General features: G+C 41.5%; 1 long non-coding RNA gene across 1 annotated transcript in view; it reads right to left on the bottom strand.

Moving 5' to 3' along the window:
• The window catches only part of LOC141921313 (uncharacterized), a 40,420-nt gene extending 20,901 nt beyond the window's left edge, over positions 1–19,519 (bottom strand). Inside the window, exons 1-2 of the long non-coding RNA XR_012622643.1 lie at positions 19,403–19,519; positions 11,953–12,064 (exon numbers count right to left, since the gene is read on the bottom strand). This is a non-coding gene — a long non-coding RNA (uncharacterized LOC141921313). The remainder of the gene's footprint in view (positions 1–11,952; positions 12,065–19,402) is intronic.
• Positions 19,520–19,774: the final 255 nt, after the last annotated feature.

The following is a 19,774-nucleotide window of genomic DNA, read 5'->3' as shown; positions in this document are numbered from 1 at the left end:
CATTCATTCTTCATGTTGCCCCTCCCCCCCCCCCCTCTTCTAACACTGACCACTAACTTGGAATAGGCCAGCAACCCTGCCTTCACTTTTCCAACACAGAAGCTATGTACTAGGTCATAGCCACGGCCCGACTATCCTCAAAGCACATACTGCTAGAGAAAAGTACAAAATACCACTCAGGCTTACACAGTGCAATTTTTCTAACTCCTCACTTTTATAAGATAAATTCATCCTGGAGGCACAGTATTTCATATAATTCTTTGTTTTGCCTTTTAAAAGCACATATTCTTACAACTCCTTCAACCCATTATCCAGTATGCACCTATAGTGGATTTTTCACAAACAGAAAAATCAAGTATAAACATACCCTAAATTTCTGATTTCTAAATGCATATCTGTATCTATATATCTTTCAGTTGCATCCAAGATAAACAGTACCAATTTGCTTCCTAAGTGATACAAGTAAACTGCTATATGACGTGTTCCCATCTTGTACCTTTCCAATATTTAATTCATTTGTAAGCTAACAGGAATACTTCTGGTTTGCTCTAGATAAATCAAGAGCAAAAAAACAAAACAAGAGAAGATAAAAAATCAATGCCTACCTCTCTACACCACAAGGAAACATACTACTTCGTGATGATTCTTCATTGGTAATTATAGTTTTAAATCTGTTCACCAATTTTTAATCCCTCTAATACATCTTATCTATACTTTTTCCTATATCAGTTTTTTCCATCAGAATGTTTAGCTTGCCAAATCCAATATCCTGAAATACATCATAAAGGCTGGTGTTTATATGAGGCTACTAATCTGTTTGATTTAACATGAAATAAAAAAAAAGATACAGTAGATGACTTCCATTTTCCAGTATGACCTACTCCACTTACCTACTTTGGCCCAAGTCCTGTTTCAGTAACCACGTCAAGCTGACAGCCTATAAGCAGTCATACACTCTACTCACCCAGTTATAAACTCCAGCACAATTTAGTTTCTATCTGTAATCTGGAGTTTAGATTAGCAGTCCACAGAGCTTCTCACATTACTCCTCCCTAACTTCATCATACAAGTTATCGGCATCTTCTAAATTATGGCATATTTTAATAGCTTTTGTTAAACATCCTCCTGGCTTGCTAAAGTGGAAAGAATGCCATCAACATTTGTATGTGACTAAAATCTAGCTTTTTAACCACATACCTGACTGTGACAGGTGTACCCGCCCAATGAAAATAAGGCTTCTTGGCTGCTGAAGTGTAGCAACTCCTGATTGCCTTTGTTCTTGGGGCTTCACGGTAGTTGGGGCCTTTGGCCAATGGGAGCTGCTATTGACTACAGGTCAGATTCGGCCTGGGTATAAATGGAGTCACCTGGGGCAGTACGCTGTGATCGAGGACTCTCCCTTTGGGTCGGGATGATGCCCAAGGAAGCTCCTCGAGGTGCCTTGGGTCAGGACGCTGCCCTGAGCAGGTCCTCGAGGTTGAGAGCCCTCACTTGTCAGGTGAGTGATAAAGCGTTTTGGGTTGTTGTTAAACCCTAGGAAGTTGTTCTGTTTTTCTCTCACAGAAATTCGAATCTGTAATTTGTGGAAAGCTAGTTAATTGTGTTAATAATAAATTTTTAATTTTTGGTGGTTGGTTATTTGACAGCCTCCGTAAGAATGACAAATCTATCTAGTATTGCTGTCTTTAGGCACTACTCTGTGACTCTGACTTTTACCTGGTCACAGAGCACCAACATTAAAGTTACTTTTGTTTCTAACAAAAAAAAAAAAAAAGAAATCGTTCTTTCTCTGACTGTCCAGCTGACCTCCCTCCCTCCCTCCCTTTCATTTTCTTACTAATTTTATACATTACTTCATTAGCTGCTAATTTATATTCATGGAATAAAAGCTGACAGCCATCTATTTAGGGATTTCTGGTGGCAGCAGGAAGGGAAAGAGTATTTTTGAGAGCCATTTCCACGTCTATTCTCAGACATTTTATCTTTGCTATCTCCCTTGATTGTGGATTCTTCCACAACTAGTAAGATTTTTGTAAGCCATTCCAAAGTGCCCCGCTTTTTCTGTTCATATTTTATCTTTCACCTTATGTTGTTCAAAAGCTTTCTACCTTTTGAATTTCCTCTTCCGAGAGAAAAATATTGTATTCGTCTGACCACATACGGACTTCTATAAGCCAAGATACCCACACCTGAGCTAGTTATCCTAGACTGACTTTGAAGATAAAAGGAGAGAAATAAGCAGGGCCAACTGGGGACAAGTCATCCCATTCCTAAATATATATCTAAAATAAATAATATAAATTGTCCTGTAAAAGGGCCTCTCCATCATTAACGTAAACCTAAAGTAAGCCTAACGTAAGTCTAGCTCAGACATATTTAACTACAGCATAGCTGTAGGTAAGTTCAGCAATATGAGAGGTATTTCCTACTTTCATGAACAATTAGATCCTCACAAAGTATTCAAAGGTAATGATAACCACACAAACCCACTGTGGGACAGAAATCACATCTCTAGTGTTTTATCCACCTTAAGACAACACCATAATTACTTTCAGAATGTTAATTCCTATTTGTTTCTTTGTGAAGAAGCTTAATTGCTCAGAAAATAAGCTATTAATAATTTTTGAGGTACTTAGCTGATTCCCAAATACCTGTATTTATGTGACCTGTCAAATGGCTGCTATACCTTTTCCAGGGCCACCTTTGGTCAGAGCTGTACATTTGCAAGGTCACAGTCCTGGGCCTCATCTAACAAGCTCTGCAGAATATATACAGCCATTTGAAATGGGTCTGACCTGTATCTTCGAAATATTTATGAAGATGCTGCCGTACATGCAAACTTCTTAGAAAAGAGCTGGAAAAGGTTTATCATGGTTTAGCAGACAGGACATTGAGTGAACCCTGCAGAGCTGTTCAAGTGTTGGTTTATACTCTTTTCCCCACTGCTCCTAGCTGGGTCTTGCCCTGTAAGTCTAGGTCCTAAGCTGGTTTCCTTCCTTTCAGTGCTTTCCATGCATTATATAGAAGCTCCAGTTACTGGCTGGAGTGTCTCAAGGGACATCACTATTCATATGAAAGACACTCATAGCAGGTACAGTTTCAAGGAATACTGCATTCAGCTCCAGGGCCCCCAACATAAGAAGGACATGGACTTGCTCAAGCAGATCCAGAGGAGGACACAAAGATGATCAGGAGGCTGGAGCACCTCCCCTATGAGAACAGGCTGAGAGAGTTGGGCTTGTTCAGCCTGGAGAAGAGAAGGCTCTAGGGAGACCTTATAGCAGCCTCCCAGTGCTTAAAGGGGGCCTACAGGAAGGATGAGGAGGGACTCTTTACCAGGGAGTGTAGTGATAGGACAAAGGGTAATGATTTTAAACTGAAGGAGGGTAGATTTAGATTAGATGTAAGAAAGAAATTCTTTACAGTGAGGGTGGTGAGACACTGGAACAGGTTGCCCAGAGAAGCTGTGGCTGCTCCCTCCCTGGAAGTGTTCAAGGCCAGGTTGGACGGGGCTTTGAGCAACCTGGTCTAGTGGAAGGTGTCCCTGCCCATGGCAGGAGGGCTGGGACTAGATGATCTTTAAGGTGCCTTCCAAATCAAAACCATTCCGTGATTCTATGAGATAGTAAGTACTGTTGTAAATGTGTCTCATGTAGGCTTTCTTTATTTTACCACCGTTTAGTTTAAGGTGTTAAAATCCCCTCCGTATGTTTTGAAAACATTTCAGGATGTTGATGATGAGCATTTATAGCTATAGGACTAATCACTGCTATGAATCCCAGAATTGCATCAGATGTGTGGAATGGCTTCAAGGTTACATAGCTTTTGACAATCAAAATAGAGGAACTTCACAGATCATTCTAGCCTCCATATATCAGATCTCACTAATAAGATCCTTGCTCCAAAGGAACAGCAGCATTTGTTCTTAATGTAAACAGACTAAATATTCAGTTACTTTACTTTTTTTGTAACCTAATAATTTTCAAGCAAGAGCTTCAGATGAGCACATATTCCATGGAATAATGTCACAAATAAAACACAGTTAGAATGCTTGAAACTAATTGTATTAAGAAATTTTAGAACACCAGACTGGTTTACTCTTTGCCTCTTTCTTCTCCTTCTTCCCTGATACACATACACATGTATGTGTGTGTATTCACATTTGTACACAAATAAAAATACAAGGCAGAGTATATCAGCCTTGTGTAGTAGAATTTCTTAATACAATTAGTTTCAAGCATATATACATACAAATACATAAAAATACATATAAAGGAACATAAAGGATACACATGTTGCTGTGCAGAACGGTGAAAACCTTTCTGGAGGAAGTAAAATGTTTTCACCATTCTGCATAGGATAAAGCAGACTGTTTCCCCACAAATGGCAGCACAGATCAGAAATGCAGCTATCAACTCTACAAAGTCAACACTGCAATAAGAAAATATTAATCCTACTCTCAAAGTATACAGAAGGTGATGAGGGCAAGGGAAAAAAAAAGTACTATAAACATTATTGTAAGAAGATCTCTTAACAGCCTATGGCCTTCAGAAGAGTGCACAAACTCTTCCCAAAGCTTTACTACAATGAAGTAGTTAGAAAGGTTGTTGACTGATTAGCCTTTTATTTCTGCAGTTGAGCAAAAAAACTTTTAAAAGTCTGAAAAAGATATAAAAAGTTCAAGCCAATAATGGAGAATAGCATTACAGGACAATTGGATGTGAGAGTCAATACACGTATAGGCTGTGACAGCCTTGAAGACAAAAGCAAGCAGTTTAAGTTGCATCTAATGAATAAAGGTGAGTCAGGGGAAGGCAAAGAGATGAGTGATCTGGTGAAAGCAAAGAGACAAGAGATCTCTGCACCCTGGAGAGCTAAAAGTAAATCCTCTGCCCTTACACAAAACAAGAATAAATTTTTTTTTAAAAGTGCAATGAAGAGGACAGAATGGCTCAGAGCTCCTCCAGGCAGATGCTGAAAGACCAACTATTGACTGAAATACACCTAGATGCCAAGAAGGCTGCAAAAAAAAAAATCTCTGAGCAATAGCCCGCTCTTCCACTGATATTCTCGCCTTGCTATAGGCAGAAGCTCTGGAGATAGTTTTCTATGCTCTGCATTATCAAAGGAGGTATGTATTTAATCAAAAGGCATACAAGGGAGGAGGAAAAAAAAAACCTTCAGCAACACAATCAGAAAGTTACGGGAAACATCTCCAATTTTCTCACAAGAAAAATCAAGTGCCAATGACAGGAAGTCTGAATCGGAGCAAAATTCTGCCTATCCATATTAAATCAAGAGAAGTATTGTTAAAGAAAAGCAGCTATGTTTACATTCACAGCTAAAAAGATGCCTCAAGCCATCATCTGGAAAAATACTATGTCACTGCACGGCACGTGGCTTCCTTCTCATATCCTTTGTTCGTTTATTTGTTTCATAATAACTGTTTGAAGCTTTAGGAAAAAACAGAACAGTCTGTATATATCAGTACAAAAAAAAAGGAGTGATTTCATGCATCTTGGTCTATAAATTACTGCTTAAAGGAAAAAAGTTATATGCCCAATTCAACTCAAAAGAATCATCCTTTCCAATTCAGATTTGTTGTAGAAGTACAGGATTAGTTCATCTTCTTTCACTGTGTTTTTAAACAAAACAAGCACACTGTATAACGCCTATTTCACATATCATTAACAAAGAAAACTCCCCAAGAAGCGTGGCTATTAAACACTGTCACTTTTCAAACAAAGAGTTAAAGCATATATCTGAACAATTTACGGTTTTGAGTGTGACTTGAGTAGGAACAGCAGCTCAGTACTGAAAGCTTTCCATTCACATCATCAACTGTATTCTCTTCATAACAAGTGCATATGTAGGCAGATGGATTGTGCCTTTTCCAACAGCTGCTCCGTCATTTTAAAGATGATTTCCATAAACAGCATGCATGGGCAAGTAGCACTGGTTGCCTGCCCTTTTCCTTCCTTCCTTCCTGGCCGACAGACAGAACTTCTGCAGAGGGAAAACCAGGACCCCTCAGACAAGAGCTGCTCTTCCCTTTCAAACAGGGCCAGGGAGGGAAGCATCTTTTTAAAGAATACATCCATTAATTCAGTAGAGGGGTGAAGAGGGCTTGACTTGACCTACCCAAATCTGGAAGCCAGGGCCTGAAAGCGAGACCCTGCCTTCCAAGTGAGACAGTGACTTCAACAAGTCCCAGGTAAGACCAGCATTTAGGGTAACACAAAGCTAGCAGCCAGCTTCGACCACAGACAGAAATTAAGGACCACTGTTCTTCTGAAGTTTAGTCCTAGCAGGTTTTAAGAGGTAGCTGGCAGAAGAACGGGTTACATGTCTGAAGCTGTTTTTCTGGAAGAAAACTTGTGTGCATGTAGTGAGATTAGAGGCTGAAGAAAATAGTCCCAACATACTACATTTTCCAAGAGGAAACACACTGAACTTTGAGACAGTACGTAATTCAGGAAGAAGAGTAATAGAATGGGTATTGAAAGAATTTCCTGCCAAAGCACAAATATTATCAATATGTAAATCTTCACAGGAGGTACTTAATGCTTTTGATATTAAATACTCTGCCTAAGCAAGTTCTTTCCTATTGCTCAACCCTCTTCTTCAAATATATAGCGAAGCTTTCCAGATGAGGAGATTATGTCAAGAATCCTCTGTCTAGATAGTGTTTCTCAAGTGTGTCCAAGTTTCATGAATTTAATTACAAGGTCACTTAGGAAGTTCTCTGGGTTGTCAATAAAGCCAGTTTTAAGCCCAGAAAGGTTGCAGAAGGACTCACCCAAAAACTTGTTATTTGTTGAGCCACAGCTCTCCATTACTGCCCTACTTTGTCAACAGTAACACCCACCTCTATCATTCACAAATATAACCTGACTGTTGTCAGTATTGCCCATCTCTCTTTTGCCATAGATACTCACAGAAAGTTCAGCTACTTCTACAATGAATGTAAGCCCTACCTCTGACATCTACTTTGGCCCTGAACATGGGTCTGTACATCACTAAGTTTGCAATACTTTTAAGTCAAATGTTGTATTCCTATTGCCTCTTCTTCTGACTTCACTACAACCTTTTCAGAGTTTCTTAGATTTGCAAGAAAAGGCTTTTGGAAACCTCTGCCCATTTCACCTGCTCCCTCTGCTGTACTTAATAAAAAAAGATCAACCTAAAACCACAGCTTTGTCAGTGTCTGCTTTAACTTCAAATCCACACACCATCCAACCAAACCATCATCTTCCAAGATATTTTTAGCCAGACTAACTGGTTAAGCAGATATGTTTTCCATCTTCCTCCATTTTAATTAAGCAAACAACTCAAAGCCACCTAACACACACACACACACACAGATACCTACTCCTAAACTCATCCCTCTGTCCCCCTGGTTTTCCTCTCACTCTTCCCATTTGTCCCCTGCCCACATCATCTGGATTCCACTTTAATGCCATTGGTCTTGAATTAGACTGTAGTCCCTTGTTGGGAGAACTTGTACCTTACTACAGACGGTGAAGCGTGCGAGATGATGTATAGTGCTAATCCTAACAGAAGCCTTCAAGCACTGCTGAAATACAATAATCTGAATCTATGGCAAGTGTACAAATCTACATCGAAAGCTATTTGCAAAGCATGGATTAGTGAAGTTTCATCAAATACAGAGCATGCTTTCCTGACATTGCAGACATCGCTTTAGCTACCTACATGTCAATAATGTTTTATAAGAACTCTGACCAGGACATTAGCTCCTTTAAAAAAAAAAAAAAGTCAGAAGCTCCAGAGAGTCTTAGGTTATCTGTATTTTATGTGAAATATAAAGAGACAGATTAATATTTAGATTATGCCCCCTCACGTTTTTATAGGAACATGCATATATATTTGAGAAACAAGGATACTGACAAGAAAAAACAAGTTAACAACAAAACTCTCTTTACCCAAGACATAGATATTTAACATACATACCAACAAGATGCATATCTTCTCTCAAGAGTGAATACACTAGTGCTTTCAGTATCAACTTAAATCAGTTATGTGCTACAACCTTGCTGCTCTTTTTCTGGTATGATAGCAATCGTTAAATACTGTCCCAATCGCATAAACTGTTCTCTATGTCCTGGGGTCATATTTAAGCACAGGGGTCCACCCACACATAAAACTAGTTGGCAGGACTGGAGTCTTGAAATTGTCTCAACTGACTTCTAGAAAAGGATGAATCAGCTTTCAGCACTTCCTCCTCTTTTTTTTTTTTTTTTTTTTTTTTTGAAAGGGAGGAGGGAAGGAGAATGAAAGGAAAGGGAGAAGGGGGAGGATCACTGAACCTCAAACAGCTGAGATGCCATGATTCCTCAGATGTGAACCCGGTCACATGAGGTCTCCCTGACCTCCCCATCATTTTGCAGGGTTGGGCCTCTTCCAGGAAATTTTTTTTTTTTAAATATACTTTTTTTCCACAGTTGCTCTAATTGGTGCATTTCTAGTTTCCAGAACTCCTGTAAGTGATTGCTTCCTACAAGGCTTAGGATTTCTAATTCTAAATGAACCATTGCAGAGATGCTAAACACGCAAAATAATCTTGTAAAAACTTTGTAGTTGAGTCTAGAAATGAAGCCAAGAAACCTGTACAGCCAAAAAAGCTGTAAAGAAACTCACCTCTGAAAACTCAGAATTGAGTTTGCAGTTATAAATATAACCTAATTGATTCCATTTTTTGCTCTTTTTCCTACCAGAGACTGGATGACTAGTCTAGATATTCAGACACAGACAACACAAGAAAGATTAATCAGTACATAGAAAAGTTTGGCCTAAATTCGTATGTCTGTGATAAACCAAATGGAATAGAAGTTTTAAACAGACAGCTATGCTTTAGGTGTCAAACATTTCTTGACGTCTGTGGCAGTTGGCAGCTGCAAACATCCGACTGAAAGCCCCATCTGCTGCTTCACAGCTTCCAGTCGAGGATGTTTACAGTCGCTCACTGTCAACAGCAATACACATTCCTCAGCTGTTTACTTTATATTATTAACATGCAGAGGCCTCGGAGCAGGTTAGTTACAATCACTACAACTTTTGTTGCTGCATTGCTACCCGCAGATGTACACGGGACTATCTGCCTAAGCATTTACAAATGAAATAAAGTGCGACTTCCAGAAGAACATTTGCAAACAGCCAGGCATATTTTCTGTTCAAGCATTACAGTTCTAGAATTATATTGCCTATTTTACATCTGGTAAGTATTAAAATAAAGATGTATGAAAGGAGCAGCCTGCTGCCACTGTTGCATTTGTTTTGTTCTCCAAGAGACCAGAGCAATCCTGTCACGTTTATTACAAAAACTGCATTACTCCACAACTAAGTTTGCTTATCATCAGCAGTGACTAAAGATAGCAACTGGCATGAAAACAGAACCAAACCCTTTCTAAGGGTATGTCACTACAGTGTCTGGGATGGCTTCCTTCCCCACAGAAAAGTGGGTGCCACAGGGGTCTGGGGGGGGTAAGAGGGAGGAAGTCATGTAGCAAGCTCTGCAAAGTCTTTGATAAAGTTCAAACCCGTTAGAAGATTTCTACAAGTTATCTGAGCTAACCAGTTGCTGCTACACTTCATGTAGCTGGCAGAATGGCATTTCTCACCAAATGAAAAAGCCAAAAAGATTTGGCATAATAACGTCCTGGTTGTACAGTTCTGCTGTTTGTTTTTCATTCTATCTCCTGTTTCCTTATTAAGTTAATGATGGGGAAAATTAAAGATTAATCACTCAACTATTTTTCTGAAGTCATATGAAACCGCAGCAGGCAAGCAGAGCAATTCTATCACTCTAATTAGAAGGTGTTTTTTCCTTGAAACTTTTTTGCCCCCAAATGAAAATGCCGCACTGTAAACAGAGTAGGTTATGAAAAGACCATAGCTGGAACGCAGAAGCCTGCGGCGTATTTACTCAAACTGATAAGTGTGAAGGATCTCTATAAATCACTTTCAAAACTCAGGGTTATATTTTCTGTACTAAGGTTAAGAAAATTAATCTTTCAGGCAGCAGGTGAAAACAAGCAGAATTATGCTGGGGCCTTTCCCTTTATTCAATACCAACTTTGAGCTATTAAAGCTTCCTAGGGAACCACATTTTCTCAATGGGTCAAGTCACTAAGGAGACAAAGCAAACTTTATCAGTGCTGCACAACTCTACATTCCCGAAATTCCTAGCACTTGGCATCTATATACCACGCCACAGCCACGGGATCCACTCGCACTCTCCTTAGGAGAGCTACCATGACAAGCTATGAAACTCTCAGTAAGGTCCCCAACTTCACAAAGCTGCCAACACAAGGAGGTACTGACATCCCTACATGAGGTCTACCAAAGGACAGGAGCGTAAGAAAATAGATTTCCTATAACAATACTGTTGAAAAAGAGAGTTCCTCTTCTGACAAGTTTCACCTTGCTTATCACAAGTCAGCTGAGAAAAACACAAATAGTCACCTTGCAAGGCAATAAAAAAAAGTTACCAAAAAAAAAAATCCTTGGATGCCATTCACTGATTGCAGAAATATAAGATTTCAGCTTAATTACAGCTAGTCATGAAGCAGAGCTTAGCCTTTCATTTGTAAATGTACCAGCCTAATATCTGCAAATTAAAGGGGGAAAAAGTAGGGAAACTATAAAATCCTACTACTTTGAATTAATTAGATGAAGGACATTATGTCAGCAACAATGTGCAATTCTACTCCATGTATGTCTTCCCTTCCGCTTTTAAAAGACATCAAACAGATTATATCTGTACAAAAGTCAAGGCAAGGTCAATCTAAAACTGTGAGGCATTTTATCACACAGTGTGGACTGCTAGGCAAAAGAATGTCATCAGTTATTTTTACTGCTCTGGTTTTTAATTTGTACAGTATTCTTATGGAGGTGTTTAGGCAGAAAGTGTCCAAGACGTGAACATTAATCAACAGGGCTTGATACATGCTGATCTTGATACGGTTTTGAACAAATACAGGTAAGGAAAAAGGAACCATGTTCTAACTTTTCAATGTCTTCATGAATTTACAGTTCATGTCACAGAAGGAGAAAGGTGCAAACTGATGACGTTTAAGCGCTGTTCAGTTAAAAACAAAAATTAAAACACTAAAATGTTTTTCTCTTACTCTCCTGAAATTTCCAAGCCAGATGACTGCATTATTGGTGATAGAGAAAACAAAAAAACACCACACAAAAAAAGCAACTAAATCAAAATTTTCCGAGTGCTGCTAGAATTTGAAAACTGGGCCTCTACATTTTCCATCACCTTCCATACAGATGAGATGATATGCAACCTCAAACAAGTAAATTAGTTTTTAATCATATTACAATAACACTGCAATATCAACAGATAAAAATGGAAATTCAAGACTGCACAGAACTTGAAAAACTTAACTTGTGACAACTGTATCCTAAGTTGCTTTGTAATATACATTTTCAAATGTGCTTGTCAAAAAACTTAAGATCATCATTAAATATGGGAAAACATTATTCCTCCTCTTCCTGTCACTGACAGCACAGGAAGGTTAAGCACACATTACTTATATGAACTCAAGTTCACAGCTGTTATGATACAGCATGAGTATCTCCAACTGTTGCCAATGAACCCAATTCTCCCAACTGCACTTGAACTCACTCTAAAATGCCTGAAGAAGCAGGCTCCCCCTGAGCTGAGCAGGCAGTTGCAGACAAACAGTTGAAATTATGCACCAAATAAGAGACAGAACATCCAAACGTCTGGGAACAAGATGTCAAAACTACTGATAAAAGTATGAACAACATATATTGCATTTTCTTGAGCCTCTTCCCAAAAGTCTCTCCCCAGTGTCTAATCATTGGGGATTTTAATCAGTTTTTAATCCATCCAGGTGAATGAATACTATGGTGCACCTCAGTAGAAATGTATCTGGAGAAAAAAATCCAAGAACTTACTTCTTGGATACCAGCTGATCCTACTTCAGTCCCCTTCATGAGACATACACACACGTCCGGGGAGAATTGCATTCTTCGGCCGCTGAAGACTGCTCCTCAGATTTCCAGGAATCTGTATCACACACATGAACAGAAGTTATTGTAATTCCACAAGTTCAGTAGTTCAGATCACACAGGTCTCATTATTAGGACTGTCTTCAAGAAGTCAGATAGCTTTTAACAGCCATTATTAAAACTGTGTTCTTTTCTGGTATAGTCGTTTAAAACTCTGAATGTGTTTAAAGTCACAGGTTACTCCTGAATGCAGCTGTCTCAATTAGAGGAGATAAAGGTTAACTGTTAAGGCAGCATAAGAACCTATACTGATGCAGTTAAATTTCCCACCAGAAATAGGCATAATGACTTCTTTTATTTATTATCTTAAGAAATATACAAATTACACAACCAAAACCAACGATACAATAAATCTGAGGTTGAGCATCACTTCAGAAAAGCAAAATCCTCAGAGTCCTCCTAGTTGAGCCTTTAAGACAGAGAAGGAATTTATTCATGCAATCACTCTGGAGGAAAAGGGACATACAGAACCTCCATGCAAATAGATAGCTGGACAGACACCCAAGAGAGAACTAGATTATTAGGAGAAAACCAAAGAAATAGAGATTGAGAAGAAAAGGGCGTGGAAACAACACAATAAGGGGAACTAAAGTAAACCAATCTGTAGAAGGAGAAGAATACACACGATAGTTATGAGCACATGACAAAAGCAAAAGAAATGCAGGGCTTATTAACTGAAATGTATATACTCAGAATAGATTATTTATTGATTTGCACTCCTGACACCTTTTGAAGGTACTTGAACCAGTTCTGTATGTGACCACGTGAAATGAGGATGCCTTTGATAAACACATCTTCTCTGTCTATCAACTAGCTCCAGCAACAAGTGAAGGCTAAAGAGGGATATCAGTGCTTTGCTATAGAATCAGTGATCAGTACAGTGTGGTTTACTACTCTACAGTTCAGTGTCACAAGGGCATCACTATGAAGCCCACAAACCTTAAGCACTGGACAGAAAGAAAGGTGCAATAGGCTCAACTGTCCTTTTGTATCAGCTGACGCCCAGGTGGTTCAGAGCATTACTCTACTTGTTGGCAGAGCTGAGTGCCATGCCGGTTGCTGTTCCACTATGGAACGCAGTAGGTGACTGGCCTGAAGCTGTTCATAAGCATGTATCGCTGTGTCACTTCCCAATGCAGAATGCTTAAGTCACTGGTTTTCTATTTCAGAGAAATACAAAGACCATTGACTAGGTCAGCACAAGAATAAAGAGTGAACAAGGAAACAGCCCCCAATGGCAATAACTTCTTCTCATGGTTATTTGGGAGAAGCATTACCCAAGCTTAGCAAAGAACATTTACTCAGATTTAACAGGGTGAACAAACTGCCTATAGTACACAACTTACACAACCTCATTGTCCATATTCAAAGGGAAGCAAAATACAGCTGCAGTGAGAACAAGCCTCTGGCACAGGGGACACACTACAGGCAGTGGGGTGATCCATATCTGAGATCCCTGCACACAGAAAGGAATGTATGTTTTGGCTGACCAGAACTATCTTCAAACACAAAACTCTGCCCCAACATCCTCCAAGAATTTCTAGACTCTTGTCCTGTATTTTGCAAACTGTCTTCTAACTTAGGTTTCTTATGTCCTTTATACAGGACATGTAATTTGCTCTGAAGTCACATCTCTGGGGAATGTATTTTATACCCTCCTGTACTCTTGAAGAAAAGCAGGGACTTGAACTCTGATCCTTGTGTTGGTCCAGTGACCCACACCTCACATGCTGCAAGTTTACCCTCATATTTCCGATTTCAGGGTCAGGAAATTAATGCAGGAATCAGCTCTGGTTGCACACAGGCAGGACACAGCACCCATCCCAACTTCCTTGCAAATACAGGGAAGGGCTTTTTCCTCTCCCTGTTACCCCTTCCCTTGTACAGAACTCAAACACACAACTGGACATAAAGACTCTCAGAATAATTAGCACAATCATAATGTTTGTCCTTCATCTCCAGTAGATCAAAACAATTACAGTCTCTGACCACAAGACTATTTCTTCTTAATGTGTTCCATAGTGAACTGCAATGGCTCCAGACACTGCAGAAGAGTCTGCAAGGCTTCAGCTTACACGTTTTACCTATGAGGTTGTGCAATGCATTTATTACTCTTGTCCCGAAGGTACCTGAACATTACCAGAAATCAGTACTAGGTGCGAGAGAACTTCTGGGATACTGTGTTAAGCAACACATCCAGTAAGTGTGCAGAAAGCAACTTTAACAACATTGCATGCTAAAGTAATTTAGAAAATGCTTGTTTATCATAGCACTACGCAAGTAAAATATAAAAGCAACATTTAAGGAACAAAACTAGAGTTTCTTGTGCAGCAAATGCATTAACCTTTGCACACATACAGACTGGAGCAATACACCTACTTAAGTCCCATTCTTCATTTATTTCCAACAGCCTTCCCTTTCCCTGGGTATAATCAAACCAGGCTTATAGCCTGAGGGAACAGAAGGAGGCTGAACATCAGCTTCAAGGTAGTTAAACACTTGCTTGTTCCCACAGTTTGTAATTAAATACTCTGACCTATCGGATAAAATGCTGACATCGTACTGACAGGGCCACGAACCTGAATCCTGTTAATGTTATACTTTCAAATTTCTCTTAACCTGTATTCTCATCAGCATGAAAAGGTCTTTCCTCCCAGCTTTCCAGAAGCAGAAGCTACAAGAGACTAATATGCACGTGGAACAAACATCCATCAAGTTAAAAAGATAAACTATTCAGTCCTAAGAAGAGAGGAGAAAACATTAGACTGACCAGAGCTGCATGTGAGGGACCAGGGATGGGGGGCACGTAAGAAGAGGGCACAAGGACAGAAGAAACCCTACTGCTAGCTTCAGGCATTGGGATCTCAAAATTATACTCCTTCCCCACTTTCACCCCAAAATTTCCAGTATAAATCAAAGAGCTACCCTAAGTGCTACTCCCACACAACCTTCTACAGATGCAAACAAGTGATGTAACTGAATATCGCTCCCGATGGGCAGGAATAATTGCCCAGAAGTTGCAGATAAAGAACAGAAAAGGGGACAGGACACCAGTGAAATGGTTTCCTATCCAAAAAACTTTCTTGATATTTATTACCAGAGAAAAATCCCCAGTGGATAAATATAGCTTTCGTAGTCACCTACAAATTAGAGCTATTAGAACATATCTCGACAGCTCCAAGAACAGCTCTCAGTTGCTTAGACACATAGAAAGTTTATAATCAACCTGCTACAAAAGCTTTAATTTTGAACATGTGTCATTGAAGAAAAACACTGAAGCAAGGACTTTATTTTTTAGATGTATTAATAACTAATCCCCTTTGGATTATGTCAAGCATGTCACATTAGGATGGCTTGGGCTCACCTTGACCGGTGAGTATGTTAAAATGCAACTAAACCCATCTACATTTGCACTCCAACTTATGCTTCTTTTAAATTTCAAATGGTTACAGAGGAAAGGCATCTGTTGGACTAATGCTGATCAAGACCACACTATCGTCCTGTTTTATTCAACATGAAGTGTTACAGGCAAAAATAGTCTTAGAGAATAATGCATAACTTCTTTTCTACACACCTGAATTCAAAAGAGAAGGGGAAACTTTTCTTTGCAAAACGTACTTGCTGCACTAAGTTCTGTTATTACAAAAGGTACATTTATGCAGCACAAGTTCTTGGTGCAAAGGGTTCTATATGCAAACAGCTGGATTAACAAACGGGAGAATGAGTTTTTCCTGTTTCTGTTAATTTATGGCTCAATGCTACATTCCTTTCATGCAATGCCATAATCTCCAGTGAATGGCTTCGCATTATCCTCCTCAGAGTAATCTAGGAATGCAGATACAAAGAACATCAACCATCACCTTCATAAGACTTTCCCTCTTAACCCTCAAGGGTTTAGGTGCCTGATGGAGTTTTAGATACGAATAAAACTTTAAACATCCATGCTCAGCTGCTGCTACCCTTCAAGCACACAACTTTCTGCCAGTTTGTACGTGTACCAATATGGAAGCCTCCGTAACATTGCTTGAACTAGTACCGCACATCCAAACCTCCTCACAGTTCTCAGATCGCCTGCTCGCCCTGTCACACCTCAACTGCCAAAACTCAGGAAGGTGCTTTTCAAAAAGTGCAACTTCCAGATCTGTCCTTTATCCCAACAATAAAATCAGGAGTTTGGGAATGGACCAGCCCCACCAGAAACCATTTTGTACAATACAGACACTAGGACAAGAAGCGTTCATGTTTCAATCCCCTCTAGGTCTGTCTCAGCCACAAACCAAAACTTGGCTTTTGTTACCCCAGCTGAATGCCTGTGTCCTTGTGGTCATACCATCATGCTTTATCCAGCAATTTCAACAGGACAGGCTCAGCCCAGGAGCTCCTGCCACCCAGGAGAGCAACACGTTCATATCACTCCTCCAAATAAATCAGCAAGATGACCCCTTTGGAAAAGCGGGCCCTGCTCAGACATCTGATTCCAGGACAGTGTTTGCAACTGCAAATAACACAAATGGATCAACACCTTCACCCAGCTAGCCCCAAGACCTAAGCATCTATAAAAGCTGACCTGCATGGCAGATCTCTCTCTACATGTCCCGCTGGTCACTGAGGCACTCTGCTCATTGTCCTCCGAGGTGGCTGGAGGGCACCTTGCATGGCCTTTCCCTGCAGGTCATACTGATGGAGCAGGTGCCAATTCTGGGCTACTGGGCATCAGAGCAGCCACAGGTCAGGCATTTGCATGCTCCAACCCTTAAAGTTACTTTGGATTTTTTGCCTCATCCTTCTGTCAACTGTACAGAAAGTACAGACGCTTCTTCACTCAGCTTTCTAAAGACTCAGTGAAACAAATCACATGCAGCACTTGTATCTATTGTACTAAAATAAACAAAACTCAACCACAGGATCTCTTTTTAGTATTCAAAGCACTTGCACGTTGGTGGACACAGCCCTGATGAAAACACCCCCTCGGATAACACCCCCTCAGGGTTTAATAGCTCCTAACCCTATAGAGTGGCAGGACAGTTACTTGTCTGCAAACGCAGCTTGAGCACCACATCTGACTTCACAGTTAGGGAAGGGGATTCTAGCTACAAAAGCAGCACTGAGAAAATAGCTTCGGAAAGTACAGCAGTACTGCCAGGGCTCTAAGTTTATAAGTAAATTTATAATTAAGAGTAAGAGCTATTAATTAGTTTTCAATGGTAACGGCAAAGAGCTAATGATCTATTAGGAATCACAGACACTGCATTTAACATTTAGTATTTCCTTCACTTCTCACAAGGAAACAGACATACTTACAAATTCAACCTATGACACAAGGTCTCAACACATGAAAAATACTGCTGGCGATATTAACCTCACCAGGAAACCTATCCTTCAGAAAGTGAACATAGTAGAAATTAATCTTTACCCAGATCTTTCGATAGCAACCTCATACATAACGTTTCCATTCTCAGAGTTTTGGTTACAACAAAGCTATGGACAACAGCCGTAAAGCAGGTAGTATGTGTTTTAACACAGGTGTTATTAGGTTTGACTTTAAGAGCCAAGTTTTTCTGGGGGGACGTTGTTATTTTTCTTCAACCTATTTAAATTCATCCTTCTCCATCCAAACAGCTGGAGTTTAGAAGAGCTTAAAAGAAAAAACAAAAGTGAGCCATTGTGTTTTGACTTGCAGTAGACACAGAAGTAACCTTCAAGGTTACCTTGCCCTATGTGCGGCCTCAGGAAGGAGAAAAACACAGTTTCAGCAAAGGAATTTCTTGCCTGGCTGGAGGCCACACCCGCCACAACAACTGATGGCAGGAAAGCATTTGGATTCACAACTCTACTTGTAGCACCCAGCCGGAGGCGAAGCAAAACTTTCTCATTTTCAGAGAAGAAAAGAAACTCTTGCTCAATAAGTAGCAATTATGCTGCAGAATTTATATGCTGAGCACGGCTGAATGTACGAACACCAGATCAGTCAACCATAGCTTTAGCGCTTTGAGTATGATTAACAGAATGAACTTTCAAAGGTCAATTAAATGTCAACACATTTTAAAGAGATATTCTTCTTAAGTTGGGGCAATGTGTAACAGTACCTTCCAAAGCTGCTGTGCCACTTTCACCTTAAAATTCTACCCATCCTATACTTACATGTGCAGATATAAAGATGATAACTAATTAACCTTTGATGGAAAATAATGGCTATTTATGCTCCTGGCTTTCCTATCACTAAGCTGTCTTTATTACTTGTGTCTAACGAAGTACATGCAGACACTCCTCTCTTTCTTCCCAAAATTTCATTTCAACTGATCAGGGTGAGAGTGAAGGGAGAAGAAAAGAAGAAAGAACAGTTTGAAAGTCTAATAATTTACTACATGAAAATGAGAACAGGCTTTTGAAATGCAGCTGAGCTGCCTGGATGTAAATCTGGAGGAGGGAAGGGGAGGGGGGACTGTAACAGAATTAATTATGAACACATTAATCATGATTTTAGCCAGCCCAGCAATATATCTTTTCACTTCTAAACATTTCTGGAAATCCGAATTTCAGGTAACTAGCTCAAGACATCTCAAAACTAACGCTGAAAAGCGGAATACTCAGTACAGATCCATTTAAATCACCTCTCAAACTGGATGCTGAAATCGTTAGTTCAAAAAAAAAACCAATAAAAAACAACCAAACAACTCTTCATCTCGATACTAAGTGAAAGGATCAAAATCCTGACCAAGGCCTCACAACACTACTATAATCATTTTGACATGAGCAGAAATAAAGAATAATTTGAGAGTTGAGAAGAACCAGCTGAGACTCGCACTCTTGCAGCTGCAAGAAGAAAACGGGCTGGAGAGTTTTCCTTCCGCAAGGGCAGCGCCCCCAGCACCCCTCCACAGGTAGGTGTGTAACTCCAGGTGATGTGAGGAAGGGTGTTTCAGGAGGTGCCCGTACCGGCACCGGCAGCCGGACGACAGTCTCCGCCGGGTTTCGAGCCAGGTGCCCCCGGGCAGCGGCACGGCGGCAGCTCCCCCACAGGCAGAGGCCAGGGCGGGCGACGCTCAAAGTTGCTGCGAAGTTCCCAGGCGCGGGGGCTGCCTGACCCCCACCCGGCTCCCCGCGGCCCGCCGGGCACGGCCGCCCGCTCAGCCACTGCCAGGACTCCGTCCCGCCCGTGCCGCCGCACCTGCGGCCCCGACCGGCACCCGCCCGGCCCACGGGAGCCGCCTGGCAGCGGCGGGCGGAGCGGGCAGCCCGGCCCGGCTCCCGCAGGTGCCCCGGCCCGCCCGCGCCCCCCCGGCCACAGACGGGGGCCCTGCCCCAGGGCCCACCGGCCGCCGCGCCCGCTCCTTACCTGGCCGGGTCCCGCTGGGCCGCGGCGCCGCGCCCAACTTTCCCACTCCGGGCGAAACTTGCGGCAGCAACGGGCCCGCTCCCGGCCGCCGCCTCCAGCCCGTCCCGTCCCGTCCCGCGGGGCGGGGGCCGGGCCCAGCCCCCCGCCGGGTCCTGCTACAGGGGCGGGGAAAGGGGGCGGGGGGAGGCGAGCCGCCCCCAGGCGCCGCCGGGGCCGGGGCGGGCCGGGCTGGGCATTGTCCGCCCCCGGAGCGCCCTTCCCGGCGGGGGAGGGGGCGCAGGCTCCTCCTCCCCTCGCCATGTTCTTTGTTTCTCCGGCTTTCCCCAGCCGTTCCCCCTGACGACCGCGGGCCCCGCCCCCCCCCCCCGCCAG

The sequence above is a fragment of the Strix aluco genome, chromosome 3, assembly GCF_031877795.1.
Source record: "Strix aluco isolate bStrAlu1 chromosome 3, bStrAlu1.hap1, whole genome shotgun sequence".
Lineage (NCBI taxonomy): Eukaryota > Metazoa > Chordata > Aves > Strigiformes > Strigidae > Strix > Strix aluco.
The sequence above is the reverse complement of the archived record's forward strand: the minus strand, read 5'-3'. Positions and strand labels throughout refer to the sequence as shown.